We start from the raw sequence: 6,440 nt of genomic DNA on the forward strand, positions 1-6,440 counted from the left end.
TTTTTTTGCCATGATTAAAAAGAAAAACCCATAAATTAGCTCAAGTTTCTTTCTCTCTTGCTTTTACTTCTTGGTTTTTTGAGAGGAAGTCTTGCTCTGTTGCCCAGGCTGCAGTGCAATGGCGTGATTTCGGCTCACTCTGCCTCCCGGGTTCAAGCGATTCCCCTATCTCAGCTTTCACCATGTCAGTCAGGCTGGTCTTGAACTCCTGACCTCAGGTGATCCACCTACCTTGGCCTCCCAAGGTGCTGGGATTACAGGCGTGAACCACTGGCCCTGCCTCTCCCTTGCTTTAAACTCCACGATGGTGTCCCGTTTCACTTAGAATAAAATCTGAATTACTGGGCTGGCCTAGAAAAGCCCTGCTGACTGCACCCCCTGCCCAGCCAGGCCGGGCTCTCCCTCCCTGTGGGCTCTATCCCAGATTCACCTTGAGCTAATATGCTGTTTCCTCGGACAAGCCTCCGCTAGCCAGTGTACCTGCAGGTTTCCCCACGGTCTCTGCTGCGCCCTGTTCATTTCTTTTGGAGCACGGTTCCCAGTGTGTAGCTACATCCTGGTGCGTTTAGTGTCTATCTCCCACCCCCACGACCTCCGTCACCACCTCCTCCAGGCATGAAGCTTCTTGAAGGCGGGGACCAATGCTGTTTGGTCGCCACTCTATCCCTGGCACCCAGCACAGCTCTGGGCATGTCCTTGGTGCCTTCCACATCTTCGCTGATGAATGGGTGAGACTCTCTCTCAGTGTGGCAACAGCGCAGAGCTGGCCACTCCAGGAACTGAACTCCAGCCCCACCACTTCCTGGCTGTGTGACCTGGGCAGTCTTAACCTCTGTGAACTTCAGGCTCTTCATTGATAAAATGGGGACATCTTGCAAGGTAGTTTGAGGATTGTATTACATAACCTATATAGTGTTTGCACCTGGTCAACCAACTGGTCTCTAACATCACTGTATTCTACGCCTTCAAGGGGATACTACTACGTAGGCAATAATTCTTGACTTTTGGTGGGAGGAGACGGTCAAATACACCTTTGAGAACTTGATTACAACTATAGAATTACCTCTAGGCCGGGCGCGGTGGCTCAAGCCTGTAATCCCAGCACTCTGGGAGGCCGAGACGGGCGGATCACGAGGTCAGGAGATCGAGACCATCCTGGCTAACACGGTGAAACCCCATCTCTACTAAAAAAATACAAAAAAATTATCCGGGCGTGGTGACGGGCGCCTGTAGTAGCTACTTGGGAGGCTGAGGCAGGAGAATGGCGGGAACCTGGGAGGCGGAGCTTGCAGTGAGCCGAGATCATGCCACTGCACTCCAGCCTGGGCGACAGAGGGAGACTCCGAAAAAAAAAAAACCAAAAAAAAAAAAAACCTACCTCTAGATAGAGGCATACACGCTTAATCAGACATATATATAAATTCTGAGGTTCACTAACCATAAAAAGTCCTACCATGTTTGCCAGGTTAAGAACCCTGAATGTAAGGAAAGAAACAAAATTAATGTGGTTAAAGAGCTGAAAGGTGCGTAAGCTGTCAGGAACACATGGAGAAGCATAGGAAGGCCAGATCCAGAGGGGGTCCAAGGCTGGCGTCCCTAGTGCCACAGTGCCCTCTGGCGGTAGATCATAATTATTGCAGTGTACTCCCAGGCCAGAGGAAGAAATGCACGACTCGGAAAATGCCCGAGTCCACTCTGTCTCCCCTCAAGCCTCCAGATGGCCTCTGTCCACCCATCTGTCCTTCAGTCGTCTTCCCCACAGCCCACCTCTTAGGAATTTGATATCTCTTAAGGCAGTGAAATGTTTCTCAGAGTGAGTTTACTCAACAGGTCCTCAGGTAAACAGTTTCAGAGGACAAAGTGATCAACAATTTTGTTCCCCTACTTTTCACGGATCTGAAAAATGACAGTGATTATGGCTGTCACGGAAATATCATTATGTTCTAATAATGATTATGTTTTTACTACTTACTACAATCTTAAAATTTGCACAAGGGTTTTCCAGGACTGCTTGAATTACCTTGACTAATCCTTTTGTCGGATTGTTTCTTTTTTGAAACAGGGTCTCACCCTGTTGCCCAGGCTGGAGTGCAGTGGCTCACTCTCAGCTCACTACAGCCTCAACCTCTGGGGCTCAAGAGATCCTCCCACCTCAGCCTCCCAAATAGCTGGGACCACAGGCATGCACCACCATGCCTGGCTAATTTTATTGTTTGTGGGGACAAGGTCTCACTATGTTTCCCAGGCTGTTCTCCACCTCCTGGACTCAAGCAATCCTCCTACCTCAGCCTCCCAAAGTGCTGGGATTACAGGCATGAGCCACTGCGCCCAGCCACCTGGGCTAATCTGATTTTCCTTCCTGTGCAGGTTTCTGTTTATATTTTAAAATGTGCTTTATGCATCCATATGGTTGTGCAATATCTCCAAATTACAAAAGTTATTAAACGGCTCAAAAGTGCTTCACTGACTCATCAGAATAGCAATGAAAATGAAAATACATTTGACAGCTCAGAATAATGTCATCCACATAAACAGTGACCAGGATTTCAGTGGGAATAAAAATAGCTGTATGTACTAGGAAGAAGGAAAAATGTAAATGATTATTTAGCCCAAGCAGCAAAGAGAAACTGTAGAGAAGACCTACCTCAGAGATTATCTAGAAACTGGGTTTTACTGGCTATTCACTCCCTGTCCCCAGTGAATTATCTGCTATAAAATGTCGGGTCTTAGCTCTAAGTCATCAGATCTTTTGTATCAGTCACAATCAGAGTCTACTGATCTTTTTTTTTCCCCCAGAATAAGCACAAAGCAACATTTTCCAGAATAAAAATTTAATTTTGTGCAAGAATATAGCATATCATTCAAAACTGCCCTCACTCCTACAGCTGCAAGTCACTGGACGACAAAGAAGCCAGACAAACCAGCTGGGAGGTTAATGACATTAATACTTAGAGAGAAGTGGCTGGGCGCGGTGGCTCACGCCTGTAATCCTAGCACTTTGGGAGGCCGAGGTGGGTGGATCATGAGGTCAGGAGATCGAGACCATCCTGGCTAACAAGATGAAACCCCGTCTCTACTAAAAACAAAAAAAATTAGCCGGGTATGGTGGTGGGCGCTTGTAGTCTCAGCTACTCTGGAGGCTGAGGCAGGAGAATGGCGTGAACCCAGGAGGCAGAGCTTGCAGTGAGCCGAGATTGTGCCACTGCACTTCAGCCTGGGCGACAGAGCAGCACGACTCTATCTCAAAATAAATAAATAAATACTTAGAAGCAGTTTTATAAAATGCCACTGTTGCATGTCACATAACAGTGGCAACACACAAGAGCAATCACCATGATGTGTATGTGCTAGCAGAGTCCTTTTTTTTTTTTTTTGAGATAGAGTCTCACTCTGTTGCCCAGGCTGGAGTGCAGTGGCACAATCTCGGCTCACTGCAACCTCCAACTGGTTCTCCTGCCTCAGCCTCCAGAGTAGCTGGGATTACAGGCACGTGCCACCATGCCTGGCTATTTGTGTGTGTGTGTGTGTGTGTATTTTTAGTAGAGACGGGGTTTCACCATGTTGGCCAGGCTGGTCTTGAACTCCTGACCTTATGATCCACCCACCTCGGCCTCCCAAAGTGTTGGGATTACAGGCGTGAGCCACCACGCCCAGCGAGAGTTCTCTTCATGGCTGGCTAAACTCCTGATGTACAGACTGAAATGAGCTTCATGTGACTCAGGCTGCAGTCACGAAGGACACATTCCTTTCAATGTGATCATGTGGAAACAGGCAGCATGTACAAGGGAATGCTTCCCTGTCACTCCAGCGCCCCACCCCCCACACACACACCATGAGGTACTCAGACCCTAGAGAGCAAAGGTGAACTGCATTTTGTTTTAATTTGACATTTTTATCGAGATACAATTCACATAATTTAAAAGTTACCATTTTAGGACGGGTGGTGGCTCATGCCTGTAATCCCAGCACTTTGGGAGGCCGAGGCGGGCGGATCACGAGGTCAGGAGATCGAGACCATCCTGGCTAACACGGTGAAACCCCGTCTCTACTAAAAATGCAAAAAATTAGCTGGGCGTGGTGGCAGGTGCCTGTAGCCGCAGCCACTCGGAAGGCTGAGGCAGGAGAATGGCGGAAACCCAGGAGGCGGAGCTTGCAGTGAGCCGAGATCGCACCACTGCACTCCAGCCTGGGCAACTGAGCAAGACTCCATCTCAAAAAAAAAAAAAAAAAAAAACCAGTCACCATTTTAAAGACCAGGCACAGTGGCTCACACCTGTAATACCAACACTTTGGGAGAACGAGGCAGGCAGATAGCTTGAACTCAGGGGTTTGAGACCAGCCTGGACAACGTGCCCAAACTCCATCTCTACAAAAAATAAAATAATTAGCCCAGTGTGGTGGTATGCACCTGAGGTGGGAGGATCATTTGAGCCTGGGAGGTTGAGGCTGCAGTGAGCTCTGATTGTGCCACTGCACTCCAGCCTGAGCGAAAGAGTGAGACCACATTTGAAAAAAAAAGTTAGTCCAAATTCTCTCCCTATACCATCCCCTGGCAACTGCGAATCTGTTTTCTGTCGCTATGGATTTGCCTATTCTGGGCTTTTTATATAAATGGAATCATACAATATGTGATTGGCTTCTAAACAAAATGTTTTCAAGCTTCATGCATGTTGTAGCATGCGATAGAACTTCATTCCTCTTTACGGCTGAATAACATTCCATTGTATGGCTACGCCACATTTTGTTCATTCATTAATCACATCACTGAATGGACATTTGAATTACTTTGGCTAATTTTTTTTTTTTTGAGGCAGGTTCTCACTCTGTTGCTCAGGCTGGAGTGCAGTGGCGTGATCTTAGCTCACTGCAGCCTCAACCCACCGGGCTCAAGAGATCCTCCCGCCTCAGCCTCTCAAATAGCTGGGACTACACATGCCACTTTTAGTTCATTCATTTATCACATTGCTTGATGGACATTGGAGTTGTTTCTACTTTTTGGTATTATGAATAGTGCTGCTGTGAACATGCATGTACGAGTCTTTGTGTGAACATGTTTTCTCTTCTCTCAGATATATACCAACAAGTGCAGTTGCTGAATTATATGGTGATTCTATATTTAACCTTTTGAGGGGCTGCCAAACTGTATTCCAAACAGCTGAATCATTTTACATTCCCACCGCCAGTGTCTGAGGGTTCCGATTTCTCTATATTCACACCAACACTGGTTGCTTTCCTTGATTTTATTATATAGCTATCCTAATGGATGTGAAGGGATAGCTCATTGTGGTTTTGATTTACATTTCTCTAATAACTGATGATGCTGACCATCCTCTCATGTGTTCATTAGCCATTTCTATATCTTCTTTGAAGATACGCCTATTCAGATGCTTTGCCCATTTTTTAAATTGTGTTGTCTTGATTGTTGAGTTGTAAGAGTTCTTTGTATAGGCCGGGGGCGGTGGCTCACACCTGTAATCCCAGCATTTTGGGAGGCCATGGCGGGTGGATCACCTGAGGTCAGGAGTTCAAGATCAACCTGACCAATATGGTGAAATCCCATCTCTACTAAAATAACAAACAAACAAACAAAAATAGCCGGGCTTGGTGGTGTGCGCCTGCAGCCCCAGCTAGTTGAGAGGCTGAGGCAGGAGAATCACTTGAACCCAGGAGGTGGAGGTTGCAGTGAGCCAAGATCGCACTATTGCACTCCAGCCTAGGTGACAGAGCGAGAGTCCACCAAAAAAAACCCAAAAAAACAAAACAAACAAACAAACAAAAACAAGAGTTCTTTGTATATCCTGGATGCTAGGCCCTTATCAGATAGATATTTTGCAAATATAGTCTTCCATTCTGTGGATTGTCTTTTCACTTTCTTATTGGTATCTTTTAACCCACAATGTTTTTAATTTTGGTAAAGTTTGATTTCTCTTGATTTATTTTTTCTTTGATTCTTGTGCTCATTTCTAAGAAACCATTTCCTAATTCAAGGTCACGGAGATTTTCACCTGTTTCCCGTTTTTTGTTTTTTTTTTTTTTGGAGACAGGATCTCCTTCCACTGCCCAGGCTGGAGTATAGCGGTGCAATGTCGGCTCAGTGTAGCCTCAACCTCCCAGGCTCAAGTGCTCCTCCCACCTCAGCCTCCCAAGTAGCACACCATCATGCCTGGCTAATTTTTTTTATTATTTGTAGAGACAGGGTCTCACTACGTTACCCAGACTCCACCTATGTTTAGCTCTTACATTTAGATCTTTGATGTATTTTGAGTTAAGTTTTATATATGATATGAGTCTAAATTCATTCTTTTGCATGTGGACATCGATTTGTTTCAGCATCATTTGTTGAAAATGTGATTCTCTCCGCCACTGAATGGCTTTGGCAACGTTGGCAAAAGTCAGTCAACCATAGATGTGCGGACAGGAATTTTTTTTTTTTTTTTTTT

This window comes from Colobus angolensis, unplaced genomic scaffold, assembly GCF_000951035.1.
Source record: "Colobus angolensis palliatus isolate OR3802 unplaced genomic scaffold, Cang.pa_1.0 Scaffold11, whole genome shotgun sequence".
Taxonomy (NCBI): Eukaryota; Metazoa; Chordata; class Mammalia; order Primates; family Cercopithecidae; genus Colobus; species Colobus angolensis.